The sequence below is a fragment of the Loxodonta africana genome, chromosome 22 (genome assembly GCF_030014295.1).
Source record: "Loxodonta africana isolate mLoxAfr1 chromosome 22, mLoxAfr1.hap2, whole genome shotgun sequence".
Taxonomy (NCBI): Eukaryota; Metazoa; Chordata; class Mammalia; order Proboscidea; family Elephantidae; genus Loxodonta; species Loxodonta africana.
In genome coordinates this window covers 74480243-74498594 of record NC_087363.1, presented here as the reverse complement: position 1 = coordinate 74498594, position 18352 = coordinate 74480243, and the positions used below count along the sequence as shown (strand labels likewise).

At 40.7% G+C, this 18352-nt stretch overlaps 1 pseudogene; it reads left to right on the top strand.

Annotated features, from left to right (window-relative positions):
* The first annotated feature begins 10380 nt into the window (after positions 1–10380).
* Positions 10381–11228, top strand: LOC100668490 (small ribosomal subunit protein eS1-like; annotated as a pseudogene).
* The last annotated feature ends 7124 nt before the right edge of the window (positions 11229–18352 follow it).

Genomic DNA, 18352 nt, shown 5'->3' with positions numbered 1-18352 from the left:
CTCAATTTATTTTCAACAAAGGTGCAAAGGTAAATGAATGGGAAGAGGATAGGCTTTCCAACAAAATATTAGAACAACTGGCTATCCATCAAAAAAACAACAACAAAAAAAAACTATACCTCACATCATATACATAAATTAACTCAAAATGGATCACAGGCCTAAATATAAAAACAATACTACAAAACTTCTAGAAGAAAACAGGAGATCTTTGAGATTTCTTGGTAGAGTTTTTTTATACAGGATATAGAAAGCATTGGCCATAAAAGAAAAAAAAAAAAACAAAAACTTAATAAACTGGGCTACAGCAAAATTTTTTAAAAATTGCTCTTCAAAAAACAGTTATGAAAATAAAAAGACAAGTCAGGGACTAAATTGTCTAACTCCAGGTCAAAATCCTGTGGTGATCTTTAAGGCCCATCCATAGGCAATCACAAAGGCCTCACCTGGTAGGTTATATGGGGAAGGAAGCAGGGATAGGGGTTTGTGGAGCTGCCCAGGCCACACCAGCTTTGGTACACAGCCAATACATTGTAGTCTCTGGAGGCAGCTACAGTCAAGGATGTGCGAAGCTGGCCACGCTCATACTCATATCTGTGCTCCTAGCCTGGGCCAATCATTCTGAGGCTTTCTTATAAGGGGTGGGCAGGAGCTTTTGCTGAGATGCTCTTCAGGCACCTCTGCTGAGACTTCCTTATGGGGGCTGAGAGCCTTGAAGACACCTTTCTCTGTTCAGACTCATTACTTTTCTGTCTCCTAGTTCTCTCTCTCTGTGCTCCCAGTCCCTAGAGCTATAAAACAGTATGACCCTTTTATTCCAGTCACCCTTGGCAGTGAGAGGATTCCCTTGTCTGTAATGACTCATCTGGCTTTTGTCTGGTGCTGTTCCGTGAAGAAATAAGGAACATTAAGGGAACCCTGGCATTACTCCTCTCTTTTTGTCCTCTTTCTTACATTAGCACAGTTTAAGTGAATAAAGGCTTAATTGTTACTTTCAGTTTGGCTCATTTTTCTAATTATCACCTCAACACCTGGCTCTTGATAAAGACTGGGAAAAAATATGCCCACAATATATATATCTGACAAAGGAATTGTATCCAGAATACACTAAAAAAAAAAATAAAAAGTTGCTGTCGAGTTGATTTTGACTCGTAGTGACCCTACAGGACACAGTAGAAGTGCCCCAAAGAGTTTCTAAGAAGCAGTTGGTGAATTTGAGTTGCCAACCTTTTGGTCAGCAGCCAGGCTCTTAACTAATGTGCCACCAGGGCTCCAGAATACATAAAGAACTCTCAAAACTCAGTAATAACTATCCAAGTTTTTTAAAAAATAGGCAAAAGATATGAACAGATGCCTCACCAAAGAAGTACACATTTGGCAAATAAGTGCATGAAAAGATGCTTAACATCTTTAGTCTTGTCTTTAGGAAAATGTAAATTAAAATCATGAGAAAATACTACACACCCACTGGAATGACTAAAACTAAACAGACTGACAACACCAAATGTGGACAACGTTGAGGACCAACTAGAACACACATACATTGCTGGTAGCAATGCAAAATTACACAACTACTCTAGAAAGCAGTTTTGGAAACAACCAGAGTTCCTATTCATAAATGAATACCAATAGAATTGCAGTGCAACAGGGTTCTCTATATATGGCCTTTCTAGGCCTGGGTCTGTAGTTCTGCCAAGATGATTTGCTAGACCACAATCTTGAAAGGGATTGGAAGTTTACTATGCGAATAAGGTGCATAAAACTCTTGCAGAGATTGATCTATTACTAAGCAAACTGTCTTTCCCTTCGCCTACAGAAAGGATTGGTCGGTTTGTCATCTTGGGGGGAGGAGTAGGCTTATAAAAGGACCAATCGCACAGAGATTGAGGAGGACATCACTACCATCAAGAAGAAGAGTTGAGAGGAAGCACATCCTTTGGACTCAGTATCCCTGTGCTAAGTACCTGCTAGGCTTAGGAGACAAAGATAGTGTAACAATGGAGACAGCAAGAGACAAAACGAGACTGTGGTAGCAGTACGAGCTTCGAGCCAGCAGACTGGGTGTCTTCTGACAACACTACATTTCAAGAATATATTCAACCATTAAAATAAATAAACTACTGATACTTGCAATATCATTGGTGAATCTCAAAATCATTATGCTGAGCTCAAAGAAGCCAGACAAAAAAGACTACACGCTGTATGATTTCATTCATATGAAATTCCAGAATAGAGAAAACTAATCTACAGTGATAGAAAACAGCTTTGCGTTTGCCTCGGGTGGGAGTGGGAAGGATTGACTGCAAATGGCATGAGAAACTTTTTGGGGTGATGAAAATATTCTGTCTTGATCGTGGTGATGGTTATACAGGTGTATCCATTTGTCAAAATTCATCAAACTGTATAAACATTAAGTTCTGCTGTGAAGAGATTTTTCAGATGCAATGAACGTCCCAAGTCAGCTTACCTTAAAATAGGGAGATTATCCTTGGTGGGCCGACATAATCATGTGAGCCCATAAAAGGGACAGGGCTCTTCCCAGCAAGAGAGATTCAAAGTATGAGTTCTCCATTGCTGACTTTGAAGATGAGGGTGTATACATCAAGGACTGGAATCTTGAGGGCCACCTTAGGATTCTCTCGTACCATTAAGAAAAATAAAAACTTCCCAAAATTGCACAATTTCAAAGCCATTAAGCCAAATTAATAGTAACTATTATGTTACACTATTTCTACAGGTTGTGGCTCTTTAGCTTATAAACTAAACATTGGTAAGGATTAATCTTCAATTATGAAATATTTGAGTTATGTGCCATTTTCATGTGGGAATCCCTCAAAGAAAAGGTAACTTGCCTGTGTAGGCTGCCTTGATGGAGAATCTCTTTACATAGGATGTTCTTTTTTTTTTTTTTTAATTTTTATTGTGCTTTAAGTGAAAGTTTATAAACCAAGTCAGTCTCTCATACAAAAACTAATATACGCCTTGCTGTATACTCCTACCTGCTCTCCCTCTAATGAGACAGCACACTCCTTCCCTCCGCTCTGTATTTTTTTGTCCATTCAGTCAGCTTTTGACCCCCTCTGCCCTCTCATCTCCCCTCCAGACAGGAGCTGCCCACATAGTCTCATGTGTGCCCTTGATCCAAGAAGCTCACTCCTCATCAGTATCATTTTCTATCCCATAGTCCAGTCCAATCCCTGTCTGAAAAGTTGGCTTTGGGAATGGTTCCTGTCTTGGGCTAACAGAAGGCCTGGGGACCATGACCTCTGGGGTCCCTCTAGTCTCAGTCAGACCATTAAGTCTGGTCTTTTTACGAGAGCTTGAGGTCTGCATCCTCCTGCTCTCCTGCTCCCTCAGGGATTGTCTGTTGTGTTCCCTATCTAGTTCTTCTGGTCTCAGGCTGATGTAGTCTCTGATTTATGTGGCCCTGTCTGTCTCTTGGGCTCATAATTACCTTGTGTCTTTGGTTTTCTTCATTCTCCTTTGCTCCAGGTGGGTTGAAACTAGTTGATGCATCTTAGATGGCTGCTTGCTAGCGTTTAAGACCCCAGACGCCACTCTCCAAAGTGGGATGCAGAATGTTTTCTTAGTAGTTTTTATTATGTCAATTGGCTTAGATGTCCCCTGAAACCACAGTCCCCAAACCCCCACCCCTGCTACGCTGGCCTTCGAAGCATTCAGTTTATTCAGGGAACTTCTTTGCTTTTGTTTTAGGCCAGTTTTGCTGACCTCTCCTGTATTGTGTGTTGTCTTTCCCTTCACCTTAAATAGTTCTTATCTACTGTCTAATTAGTGAGGACCCCTTTCCCTTCCTCCCTTCCCACTCTCATAACCACCAAAGAATATTTTTTTCCCTGTTTAAACTGTTTTTCAAGTTCTTTTAATAGCGGTCTCATACAATGTTTACTCCTTTGCAGCTGATTGACTAATTTCACTCAGCATAATGCCTTCCAGATTCCTCCATGTTATGAAATGTTCCACGGATTCATCATTGTTCTTTATCAAAGCATAGTATTCCACTGTGTGAATATACCATAATTTATTTATCCATTCATCTGTTGATGAGCACCTTGGTTGATGTTCTTATTCTTGTTTTTGAAAAATAAATCACTGAATATATGAAAGGACTTGAAAAGGGAGGAAAAATCAACACAGAAGAGGGAGCTGAGAATGCTTACCATCCTCAGAATCCTACTAAACAAAGGAAGAACTATTTATAAGAGATGAAAACATTTTTGCAGGTGCAGACTGCCTGACTTCAGTGACCACTAAGGTAAATTGTCGTCTATGTGACTGGAGTTCTTAGTGCTCCTCACAGAAGTTTTAGCCCAAAGCACATTCAGGATGTGCTGTCTCCTTCAACCTCCTAGAACCTGAAGTATCGGAACAAAAATGTACGTGTGTGTGGTGGCAGGGGGAACCTTCAGTGAAACAAGCAGCTCAGCACCTGGTGCTTGTTCTGTAGCTGACCCATTTCCCCGTCTTTCCACCTTCCTGTTTGCTTCAGCTATCTCCCTGGCTTTGGTACCTTAGTTTATCTTCTCCAGTTGTGAACACAGTACTTACTCTGCAAGCTCAGTGCTGACTTCTTGTCTCTTGGACTGGCTTTGCTCGTAGTGTGGGTCTTGCTCTTAACCCCTCTCTCTGGTCTTCAAATCCTCACTTAGGAACTGCCACCACGAGCAACCCACCAGACCCCTGCTCTGGCCCCTGAGGGCCAGGGGAAGGAGCAGAGATAGGGGGCCCTTTACAGAGGAGCAATGGTGTATGAGATAGATAAGACAGGTAAGTAGATATGTAAGTAGATGGCTGCCATTAAGTCCACTCCTACTCATGGAGACCTTATGTACAGCTAGCGGCATCACAACAGCTGGTATCACCCAGTGTGGTAACTCATGGTGTCACCCCCCCACCCATGGACATTCACCCGTAATAGACTATACAGAATCCTTAGTAATGTTTTCTGTACTAATGTTGCTCATAAATACTCTTCTTCCTTTCCTTTAATTACTACTTCATTATCAGAAAAGTTATTGATATAAGTTCACAAATACTAGTTATCACAGTATTGCAGCTAAAACACCAGAAAATTTGACATCAGTGACTATAAAAACACCAGCGGCAATGAAAACAACAGCGTGTACTTGTAGCACATGCAGACGAAACCACACGATTCCAGGTATCACTGTAATTGGATAACAATGACAGCTCTGACCAGAGCTCGTTATAAGGTTCGAAAACTAAATTAGCATAGAGTTTTAGCCTTGTAGGTATATTGATACATGTAAGCTGGGCTTATGAGACATGTTTTTGTTATTATAACTAACTACAGGTATATTTTATAAGAAACAATAAATTTCTGATGAAATGCTGCACAAAAACTTTATGGACAGTCACCTGCTGCAGTCTGCACACCCCACACCTACTTGTGATGCCAACAGAATGAAACATTGCCCAGCCCTGCATCATGCTCAAGACTGCTGGCATGTTCGAGTCAATCTTTACAGCTATTGTGCTAATTCGTCTCACTGAGGAACTCCCAAACCCTTGCTGGCCCTCTCCTTCACCAAACATGATGTCCTCCTCCAGCAATTTGATCCCTCCCTATGATGTGTCCAAAACAAGGGCGTCTGACAATGTTCTCTTGCGATCCATAAGGTTTTCATTGGCTAATTTTCAGAAGTAGATCACCAGGTCTTTCTTTCTGTCTATCTTAGTCTGGAAGAATGTTGAAACCTGTCCACCTGGGTGACCCTGCTACTATTTGAAATACTGATGGCACATCTCCCAGCATCAAAGCAATGCTCAGGTCACCACAGTAGGACAAACTGACAAATGGGTGGCAGGGTGTTTATAATAAATCCTATCAAAGCTTCCTCCAGATAGAATGGGTTGTCTTATGAAATAATGTGGTCCCTACCATCGCAGGTATTCAAGTAAACAATAAACTATTATTTGTCAGGAATATTTTAAAGGAAAGTCAAGCAAAAAGGCTTGCACTAGAGGATTGTTAAACATCCTGCCAATTCAAAAAATTCTAAGTGGCTGTGACATCAGTGGTGTGTTCAGAGAAGTCCAGGATGCAGTGAATTTGGTTTCCTTTCCTTTAGACATTGTCTTAGTCATCTAGCGCCACCATAACAGATATACCACAAGTGGAGGGCTTTAACAGAGAGAAATTTATTCTCTCACAGTCTAGGAGGCTAGAAGTCTGAATTCCGGGTGCCAGCTCAAGGGGAAGGCTTTCTTTCTCTGTCGGCTCTAGGGGAATGTCGCTGTCATCAATTTTCCACTGGCCTAGGAGCTTCTCAGTGCAGGGACCCTGGGTCCAAAGGATGCGCTGCTCCTCGCACTTCTTTCTTGGTGGTATTGAGCCTCCCCAACCAGTTGTCTCTCTGCTCACGTCTCTTTTTTATATCTCAAAAAAGACTGACTCAATGTACAACAAATCTTGTACATTGAGACCTGCCTCTTTATCATAACTGTCTCTAATCCTGCATCATCGACATTATTAAAGAGAAAAAACTAAACCCGTTGTCCTCAAGTGGATTCCAACTTATAGCAACTCTGTAGGACAGAGTAGAACTGTCCCATAGAGTTTCCAAGGGGTGCCTGGTAGATTTAAACTGCCGACCTTTTGATTAGTGGACTTAGCTTTTAATCACTACGCCACCAGGGTTTCCTCATTAGTGTTATAGAGGTTAGGATTTACAACACATAGGAAAATCACATCGATGACAAAATGGTGGATATTTACATAATACTGGGAATTATGGTCTAGCCAAGTTGATACACATTTTTGGGAAACACAATTCAATCCATAACAGTCATTTATACATTTCTTCAGTTAAACAACATTTATTGAATGCCAAGAAATTCAGAACCAGTGAAGGACAGAATTGATTATATCATGAATGACATTTTTACAGTTTGTTTGCATTTTGTCCTGCAAATGATGGCAATCACAGAAGGATTTTAAGCATGAGATCAAATTGCTCAGATTTACATTTTAGAAAGCTATCTCTGGCATTCATGGAAAAACCTCATTTTTGGATTAATCATATGTATCACCTAGCAAGCAAGGTACCATGTTAAAGAACTATTTACTAAGCCGTGTGTTCAGGTTGTCTCTGAATATGTTAATTTCCTTCTCTGTGTCTTTGGAAATATCTCCAGAAGGAAATTTTAATCAACAAATGCATATAACCTTAGGCATGTGGGATTTTAATAAAAATGCTGAAACACGGCAAGTCCCTAACCAGTTCCTTCGCACTTCCCGCCGTAGACCACAGACAAAGTTGGTTCTGTATGTTCAACCTAATACAGAATCAGTCAAAGTTTAAGCAAAAAGAGGCCTTAGAGATCATCAAATTCAGATATTTTATTTTACAAATGAGAAAACTGAGATCCAGTGATATTTACAAGAAGTTTCCCTAGGCATTTTCTTGATTCTTTCTCAGAATTGGGAAGCAGTGGAGCAGGTAGGAAGGGGCATGCAAGGAAATCACTTAATACCCAAGGAATTCAGAACTGGTTTGTTCTTTTACTTCAGAGTCCAAAAGGACACTCAGCTGAGAATAACAACAAAACTGAAATCTACTTGTCTCAGAACAGTTATCTATCAGTTTAGTTTTTAAATCTCGAGAATGATGTTTTAGGCTGGGTTCTCTAGAGAAGCAAAACCAGTGAAGCAGATAAATATATATATGTATGTATGTACATGTATATATATGTGTGTATAATACACATATACGTTTATACATATATATATGTATGGGGGGAGATTTATATCAAGGAAATAGCTTTGTAGAGGCTGGCAAGCACCGTCTGTGAGTTAGGTGGTCAGGCTGGAGGCTTCTCCTGATTTACATAGTTGCAGGGGCTCATGAACCCAAGATCAGCAGGTCAGATGGCAGGTGGCTTGGCTCGAGGGCTGCAGAGGCTGATGAATCTAAGATTGGCAGGCAATACAGTAGGCTGCTGGCTCAGGTCCCAAGAGCCAGAGGTCAGATGGTGGCGAACCAGATACAAGATCTAGAGTAAGCAAGCCAGCTTTTCCAGAATGTCCATATATATATATTGGATTTAGGCCACACCCTCAAGGAAACTCCCCTTACAACTGATTGGCTGGTCACATCAGATCACATCATAGAGGATGACTACATCATTACATAACTGCCAAACTACATCATTACTTTACTGCCAAACCACTGAGAATCAGGGCCCAGCCAAGTGGACACACAACTGTAACCATCACAAATGGTAAGTGAGTGAAAGTACGTGAAAATTCTGTGACCAAAGCTAAAATAAATCCTTTGCTGCTCTTGAAAGCTTCTGCAAGTCCTTGTTCTTTTGAGAAAAATTCACCTCCAGAGTGGCTAGATTGCTTTTTCTTTTTCTTTTTTTCCCCCCGTAAACTATTAGATATTGCCCACATTTTCCCAACTTTTTTGAAGCCTAGATAAATCTGGGAAGCTCTTTTTTCTAGTTGAATTTAAGCCCTGCAAAATGGCAGTCTAGAATTAGAAGTGAAATCCATAGACACGGGACAGTGTTTCTCCATGGGAAGCAATTTAGCAGGCACTGACAAACTTCCCAAAGTGGTAAACAGGATGTTGGTGGAGGGGCATGCTGGGCAGTAGAGGCAATCAGTGTCCATGACTCAAATAAGCCATCTTGGACTAATTGGGCCATTGCTCAAAAAACCTTCCCTCCCAACACTCAACATTCCCCTCCCTATTACTGTCTAATTTTTCAAACCTACAGAAAAATTAAAAAATGGTAAAATTAACACATATAAACCCATCACCTCAGTTGTTACCATTTTCTCCCATAGCTTTGTTTTTCCTTCTCTTTATTTCTTTGCTGAAACATTTGAAAGTAGGTTACAGATATCATGATATGTCATCCTTAAATATTTTAGCATATATCTCCTAAGAATAAGACAATTCCCCACATAATCTGAATGCTATTATTACTCCTAAACGAACATTAGTTCAATAATACAATCAGGTATGTAATCTATTAAAAAAATTTCCCTAATTGTCTCAAAAATGTACATTGCTGTTGTTAGGTGCCGTTGAGTCGGTTCTGACTCGTAGCAACTCTATGCACAACAGAACGAAATATTGCCAGGTCCTGCACCATCCTTACGATCATTGCTATGCTTGAGCCCATTGTTGCAGCCACTGTCAATCCACCTCGTTGAGGGTCTTCCTGTTTTCCGCTCACCCTGTGCTTTGCCAAGCATAATGTCCTTCTCCAGGGACTGATCCCTCCTGAAAATATGTCCAAAGTATGTAAGACGTAGTCTCTCCAACCTTGCTTCTAAGGAGCATTCTGGTTGTACTTCTTCCTAAAGGAAGAGTAGAACTGCCCCATAGGGTTTCCAAAGAGCACCTTGTGGATTTGAGCTGCCGACCTTCTGGTTAGCAGCCATAGCTCTTAATCACTATGCCACCAGGGTTTCCATATATATATACACACACACATGTACATACACACATATACATACATGTATATACATACACACATGCACTCGTGCACGAGAGAACACATGGAAACCCTGGTGGCATAATGGTTAAGTGCTATGGCTGCTAGCCAAAGGGTCAGCAGTTTGAACCCACCAGGCGCTCCTTGGGAATCCAATGGAGTGGTTCTACTCTGTCATATAGGGTCACTATGAGTTGGAATCTACTCGACAGTGACAGGTTATATGCATGTATGTATGTATACACACACACACAGGATCTTGTCAAGGTTCATGCATTGTATTTGGCTAAGTCTCTTCTGTCTTTTTTAATCTAGAATAGTCCCCACCCCTGCCTCTTGTTTTTCATAACGTTGACTTTTGTGAAGAGTGTAGGCAAGTCCTCTCGTCGAAAGCCCCATACTCAGAATTTTTCTGATTGTTTCCTCCTGATTAAATTCAGGTTAAATTGTTTGGCAGGCCATGGAGTGAGAAGACTGAAAGCCTTCAGGCAGAAGACTTCCTGGCAGAAAAGGGTGCCTCTGGGCACTTACTGGTGGAGCAAAAGAGCTTTGTTACCCTTGACCGAGCAGGGGAGAGGCTAGGCCCAAGTAAAGGCTGAGGGCCTGTCCTAAGGGGACCCAGAGGCACTTGTCCTGAGGGGGCAGAGAGGAGCCTGTACTGAGGAGGCCAAGAGGAGCTTGTCCTCAGGGGGCTGAAAGGAGCCCTGTATGGCCAGGAGGAGCTGAGAGTGCTGTCCTGAACTGAGGAAGGGCGACTTTGCCTACATGCTTCCTGATCCTGATTCCAGGTTGTAGCCTGCTGTTCCTGATCCTGAATTGTAACTTTTTATTTCCATAATAAGCCCCATAACTGTAAGTATGATCTGTGAGTTCTGTGTAGCCGTTGCAATAAATTGTTGACCCTTTTGGCTTTCTGAGCAGCACCATGGCAATCAGCAAGAACAAGCACCTTACAAAAGGTGGCCAAAAAGGAGCCAAGAAGAAAGTGGTTGATACATTTTCTAAGAAAGATTGGTATGATGTGAAAGCACCAACTATGTTTAATATAAGAAATTTTGGGAAAACACTAGTCACAAGAACTCAAGGTATAAAAATTGCATCTGATAGTCTCAAGGGTGAAGCGAGCCTTGCCAACCTGCACAGTAATGAAGTTACATTTAGAAAATTCAAGCTAATTACTGAGGATGTTCAGGGTAAAAACTGCCTGACCAACTTCCATGGCATGGATCTTACCAATGACAAAATGTGCTCCATGGTCAAAAAATGGCAGACCATGACTGAAGCTCATGTTGATGTCAAGACTACCGATGGTAATTTGCTTCATCCATTCTGTGTTGGCTCTACTAAAAAATGCAACAATCAGATTCAGAAGACTTCTTATGCTCAGCACCAAGTCCGCCAAACCCGGAAGAAAATGATGGAAATCATGCCCAGAGAAGTGCAGACAAATGACTTGAAAGTGGTCTACAAATTGATTTCAGACAGTATTAGGAAAGACATAGAAAAGTCTTGCCAATCTATTTATCCTCTCCACGATGTGTTTGTTAGAAAACTAAATGCTGAAGAAGCCCAAGTTTGAATTCAGAAAGCTCATGGAGCTTCACGGTGAAGGTAGTAGTTCTCGAAAAGCTACTGGAGAGGAGACAGGTGCTAAAGTTGAAAGAGCTGATGGCTATGAATCACCTGTTCAAGAATCTGTTTAAAATTCAGATTTTTAATGGTGACAAATAAAAGATCTTATTTGTGAAAAATAAATAAATTATTGAACCAAGCAGTGGAGTAGAGTGCCATAGGAAGGATGACTGGTGCCAGTGTTGATAAAAAGACTGGTGAGAGGAGGTACGTCTGACCTCCACCTCATAGGAATCAGTCTTGAGCTGTTGATCTTGATTCTCCTCCCCCCTTGTGAAGTTAAAGGAGGGTAAACACCTCCACACTGCCATTAGTACAGGCATATTGTGTCATTACTGTGTCATTACTGGTTCTGTCATTACTGATGATCCTAAGTCTGCTCTCTTGGTTGGGGTGGTTATGGCCAGATTTCCTCAGTAGTCTAAGAGGTGACATGCTAAAGTAACAGCATTTCAGCACATATTAGTAGGACTCTTGATTGAAAAATGCAGGTCACAGAGTTTTATACCTATAATCTAAAAATTATTCAAATTTACACACCAACCACTAGGGCCAAAGATGAAGAAATAGAAGATTTTTATCAGCTGCTACAGTCTGAAATTGGTCGAACATGCAATCAAGATGCATTGATAATTACTGACGATTGGAATGCGAAAGTTGGAAACAAAGAAGAAGGATCAGTAGTTGGAAAATATGGCCTTGGTAATAGAAACAATGCTGGAGATCAAATGATAGAATTTTGCAAGACCAACGACTTCTTCATTTCAAATACCTTCTTTCACCAACATAAATGGCAACTACACACATGGACCTCACCAGATGGAACACACAGAAATCAAATTGACTACATCTGTGGAAAGAGACGATGGAAAAGCTCAACATCATCAGTCAGAACAAGGCCAGGGGCCGACTGTGGAACAGACCATCAATTGCTCATATGCAAGTTCAAGCTGAAACTGAAGAAAATCAGAGCAAGTCCATGAGAGCCAAAATATGACCTTGAGTATATCCCACCTGAATTTAGAGACCATCTCAAGAATAGATTTGATGTATTGAACACAAGTGACTGCAGACCAGCTGAGTTGTGAAATGACATCAAGGACATCATCCATGAAGAAAGCAAGAGGTCACTGAAAAGACCGAAAAGAAAGAAAAGGCCAAGATGGATGTCAGAGGAGACTCTGAAACTTGCTCTTGAGCGTTGAGCAGCTAAAGCAAAAGGAAGAATTGATGAAGTAAAAGAACTGAACAGAAGATTTCAAAGGGCCTCTCGAGAAGACAAAGTATTATAATGACATGTGCAAAGAGCTGGAGATGGAAAACCAAAAGGGAAGAACAAGTTCAACGTTTCTCAAGCTCAAAGAACTGAAGAAAAAATTCAAGCCTCAAGTTGCAATAGTAAAGGGATTCCATAGGGAAAATATTAAACGACACAGGAAGCATCAAAAGAAGATAGAAGGAATACACAGAGTCATTATACCAAAAAGAATTAGTCAATGTTCAACCATTTCAAGAGGTGGCATATGGTCAGGAACCGATGGTACTGAAGGACGAAGTCCAAGCTGCTCTGAAGGCACTGGTGAAAAACAAGGCTCCAGGAATTGATGGAATATCAATTGAGATGTTTCAACAAACAGATGCAGCGCTGGAGGTGCTCACTCATCTATGCCAAGAAATATGGAAGACAGCTTCCTGGCCAACTGACTGGAAGAGATCCATATTTATTCCTACTCCCAAGAAAGGTGATCCAACCGAATGTGGAAATTACAGAACAATATCATTAATATCACACGCAAGCAAAATTTTGCTGAAGATCATTCAAAAATGGCTGCAGCAGTATATCGACAGGGAACTGCCAGAAATTCAGGCCAGTTTCAGAAGAGGATGTGGAACCAGGGATATCATTGCTGATGTTAGATGGATCCTGGCTGAAAGCAGAGAATACCAGAAGGATGTTTACCTGTGTTTTATTGACTACGCAAAGGCATTTGACTGTGTGGATCATAACAAACTATGGATAACACTGCGAAGAACGGGAATTTCAGAACACTTAATTGTGCTCATGAGAGAGATGGAGGAAATGGCCAGTGAGTGGACCAGTTGGAACACACACAACATTTATTGATTAAGTTCATCACCTTATATGGGCATGGTTTTTGGCACCCCAAAACAATTGCAACAGTAACATCAAAGATCACTGATCACAGATCACCATAACATATATAATAATGATGAAAAATTTGGAATATTGCGAAAATTACCAAAAGGTGACACAGAAACATGAAGTGAGTGAATGTTGTTGGAAAGATGGCACTGATAGAGTTGCTCAACACAGGGTTGCCACAAACCTTCAATTTGTAAAAAACGCAATGTCTGCAAATAGCAATAAAACAAGGTATGCCTGTATTAATCATTGTTACCTTTGATTCATGAGATTGCAGCTGATTTTTACTTTCTTCTTTTCTATTTTTTGTATTTTTTAGGTCTTCTGCAATAAACATGTATTGCTTTTAAAATTGGAAATAAAGTTTTCAAAAATTTCAAGAAGAAAAGAAAAGAGGGAGAAGAAGAGGAGGAAGTAGAGGAGGAAGAACACCTTGGGTCCATTCAATGGAGAGCTGTGATTTGGAAGGGGGAGGAAAGAAAGGCAAAATACTTAATTGCCTGGTTCTTTCTTATATGGGGTCACCTCAAGTTGGCTGTGCTCTTAAGGAAGAAGGACACTGCTTTTGTTCAAAGGGTTGCTCTTTGGGATGCCAGTACCCTCTCCTTCTCTTTATCCCCTTGGGCCAGGTGTATGACAGTGTGCTTTTGCTAACCCCAGGTTCCTGCACTATTCCCACACCCAGCGCACACCTCAGTAATTAGTCCCTTTGTAAATAAACCCTCCTCAGACTATGGTGGCATTGGTGGATCAATGGTAGAATTCTACCCGTCCTTTTTTTATGCAGGGGACCTGAGTTTGATTCCTAGAAATTGAGGTGCTGGCACATCTGAATTGAGTGACTTCAGACCTAAATTAAAACTCCATTCTGGATTAAACTAAGATTTTCATTTCTACTCTTTTAAAGAAACCATTCAGCTTTTTGTCAAAGTTTTACTGCTTGAAAAACAAAGAAGGCAGGTGTCAGAATTTCTAACCTGGATAAAGAATTGCTTGGTACCCGTCAACAATGTTTTTGCAGCTGGCCCCAGAGAAGGCGCCTTGGTTAACAGGAGGTTAGAGAATAGGGATGATAATATTAAATGAAGTTAGAACCTATAAATAGCTTTATAACCAAGATAGGTATACGAAACCAAAACCAAACCCAGTGCCGTCGAGTCGATTCCGAGTCATAGTGACCCCATAGGACAGAGTAGGACTGCCCCATAGAGTTTCCAAGGAGCGCCTGGCGGATTTGAACTGCTGACCCTTTGGTTAGCAGCTGTAGCACTTAACCACTACTGCCACCAGGGTTTCCAAGATAGGTATACGTCAAGCCTTAATTCCACATCCTGACTCTCAAAGTAATTTTCACTAATTGGGATTTTTTCATTGTATCTCTGCTGGTTCATTGCAAATTTGAAACTAGGTAGAGACTAAGTTTGTTAAAAATTAGGAGACAGATCACAACTAGAAGAGTCATGACTGTAACACAAAGAGTACAGAGATTTGGGCTTTAACTTATGTGAATAAACTTATGATCTTAACTGCTTTCAGGGAATTCACTGTGAATGCCAGGACCCTAACTCACTTCCCTCTTAATCGGATGAGCGATGTTAATATTTCAAAAGTTCTCAGATTTAGACTTTATTTAATCTTCACTTTTTGCTAACTTATGGTCATTTTTACATTTCAAGGACTCCAACTAGGCTTAACTCAGCCTGTAATCCATTGCTAAGTCCCCACATCAAGAATTTTTATATATCTCACTTTAGAAATACTGCCTTAGTCAACTTAATCAGGAGTATTAGATTTGTGTTAGGCTAGAAGTTAATGCTAAGAAAATTTATAGTTTGACAATCCTTTGTAAATTTCTCTTTCCTTCCCCCGCAAGCTCTTTGATGCAAAACCATTTGCATTTGTTTACTCTGCCTGTTAAATACCCTGCTGTTATAACTACAAGGCAGAAAACACATTGCAGTCTGTGTTGAATGCCACGTGTTTATCCATTCTGCAGAATGAAATCATTCCTTCAATAAAAATCTTGTTTTAATTTCTATTGGAGCATCAGTCTAGTGTTTACACTAAGACATACCTCATATATAGCTACCATCCATCTGTCAGTGGAGGCTTGTGCCCTGCTCTGATGCTGAAAAGGTTTCAGCGAAGCTTCTAGACTAAGATGGTCTAAAAAGGAAGGCCTGACGATTTACTTCTGAAAATCAGCTCGTGAAAACCTAGTAATCACAAGGGCCAACTTGATAAACAGCTAACAACAACAGTCTGTTCTTAATCTCAGTGTGCTGTTTCTTATGGGACTTTGATACCACACTCTTCTTATGTATCCCTTCAGTTCTAACCTTTCGCCTCGCTTTCCAATCAATCTACCCAACAAATTTAAAGTTCTTTGAGGACAGAGATCATGTCCGCTGTTGGGAAAAAGTTATTAAAAATGAAATCCACTCTCAAGCCAGAAAACCTCTCCACAAAAATAGACGAGAAAAAAAAGTTTTACTAACGAATAAGCATTAAACTGCCAGAAATTCAAGCCGGATTCGGAAGATGTGGAGCCAGGGTATCATTGCTGATGTCAGATGGATCGTGGCTGAAAGCAGAGAATACCAGAGAGATAGTTACCTGTGTTTTATTGACTATGCAAAGGCATTTGACTGTGTGGATCATAACAAATTATGGATAACATTGCAAAAAAAAGGAAATTCTGGAATACTTAATTGTGCTCATGAGGAACCTGTACATGGATCAAGAGGCAGTCATTCGAACAGAACAAGGGGATACTGAGTGGTTTAAAGTCAGCAAAGGTATGTGTCAGGGTTGTATCATCTCACCATACTTATTTAATCTGTATGCTGAGCAAATAATACGAGAAGCTGGGCTATGTGGAGAAGAATGGGGCATCAAGATTAGAGGAAGACTCGTTAACAACTTGCGTTATACAGATGATACAACCTTGCTTGTTGAAAGTGAAGAGGACTTGAAACACTTACTGACAAAGATCAAAGACCACAGCTTTCAGTATGGATTGCACCTCACATAAACAAAAATCCTCACAACTAGACCAACAAGCAGCATCATGATAAATGGAGAAAGGATTGAAGTTGTCAAGGATTTCATTTTACTTGGATCCACAGTCAACAGCCATGGAAGCAGCAGTCAAGAAATCAAAAGACGGCATTGCATTGGGCAAAATCAGCTGCAAAAGACCTCTTTAAAGTGTTGAAAAGCAAAGATATCACCCTTGAAGGCTGAGGCATGCCTGACCCAAGCCAAGGTGTTTTCAATCACCTTATATGCATGTGAAAGCTGGACAATGAGTAAGGAAGACCGAAGAAGAAGTGACACCTTTGAATTATGGTGTTGGTGAAGAATATTGAATATACTACGGACTGCCAAAAGAATGAACAAACCTGTCTCGGAAGAAGTACAGCCAAAACGTTCCTTAGAAGCAAGGATGACAAGACTACATCTCACATACTTTGGACATGTTATAAGGAGGGATTAGTCCTTGGAGAAAGGACATCATGCTTGGTAGAGTACAAGGTCAGCCAAAAAGAGGAAGACCCTCAATGAGATGGATTGACTCAGTGGCTTCAACAAGGGGTTTAGGCATAACAACAATTGTGAGGACAGCGCAGGACCGGGCAATGTTTCCTTTTGTTGTACATAGGGTCACTATGAGTCAGAACCAACGCAATGGCATCTAACAACAATAACAACAAATACTAAACTAGAATGTGCTGTATCACAGGCAGTCGGCTAAAGAGATTACAAAAACAGAAAGGAATCTTAACCTTTGTTAAAACAAAAATCATATTAAGCCAATAAAGTAAATTGATTTAGTTTAATATATGATTTACAAATCAGGCAATACTTCTAACTAGAGTCAGAGTGTTCAAAAGAGAAAAAAACTTCCAAAGATTCTTATACCCCATCTCATCAACACTGCCATGGAAAATAAAATGGCTGGGGAATAATGTTTTTACATAATAAAAAAAAATTTACCCTTAAACACAGCTTATTTTCCCACTCTGAAGTTTCTTCTTCTGGAAACTGACCACAAGTAGATAATTTCTCAAGAAAGCAAAATGCCCCTGAAAGGTTGTAGGTTTTCCATGGGAGAAAGTTTAGAAGTTGACTTTTGTAAAGATTACAGCCTTGGAAATTCTACTGGTAGCTCTATTTGTCCTCCTGCATATTGTTAGTATGAGTCAGAGTTGACTCCCTGGCAATGGGTTTTTTGTTGTTGTTGTTGTTAGTCTGCTCAAAGTTCAAGCTTTGAAAGAGCGCTGCAGAGTAATGGTGGTCTGGGTGGAGTCACCCTCATTGTCTTGGTTCTCTAGTGCTGCTATAACAGAAACACCGCAAGAGGATGGCTTTAACAAGGAGAAATTAATTTTGTCACAGTTTTTTTAGTAGCTAGAAGTGCAAATTCAGGGTGTCATCTCCAGGGGAAGGCTTTCTCTTTCTGTTGGCTCTGGAGGAAGGCCTTTGTCCTCAATCTTCCCCTGGTTGAGGAGCTTCTCGGGCGCAGGACGCACTCTGCTCCTGGTGCTGCTTTCTTGGTGGTATGAGGTATGAGGTCCCCAACTCTCTGCTTGCTTCCCTTTCCTTTTATCTCTTGAGAGAGAAAAGGTGGTGGCCACACCCCAGGGAAGCCCCCTTTACAATGGATTAGAGAGGTGACCTGAGTAAGGGTGGTGTTACAATCCCACCCTAATCCTCTCAACATAAAATTACAATCACAAAATGGAGGACAACCACACAATACTGGGAATCATGGCCTAACCAAGTTGATACACACATTTGTAGGAGGACATAACTCTATCCATGACACTCGTGTCCATGTAACCCAGAAACCTAGATTCCAAAAGAATGAAAAACTGCTTCTCACCATTGTATAGCTAAGGGGATATAAGCCATTACATTCATATTTTCAAGACAATTATTAATTTTCTAATCTTTCTGGTGAGAGATAGGGCCGGGCCACCCGAGTTTATGCTAATCTCCTGTCAGGAAAAGCAGGAAGGTAGAAGAGGGTTACCTGAAGTTACATTTCAAAGAGGAGGC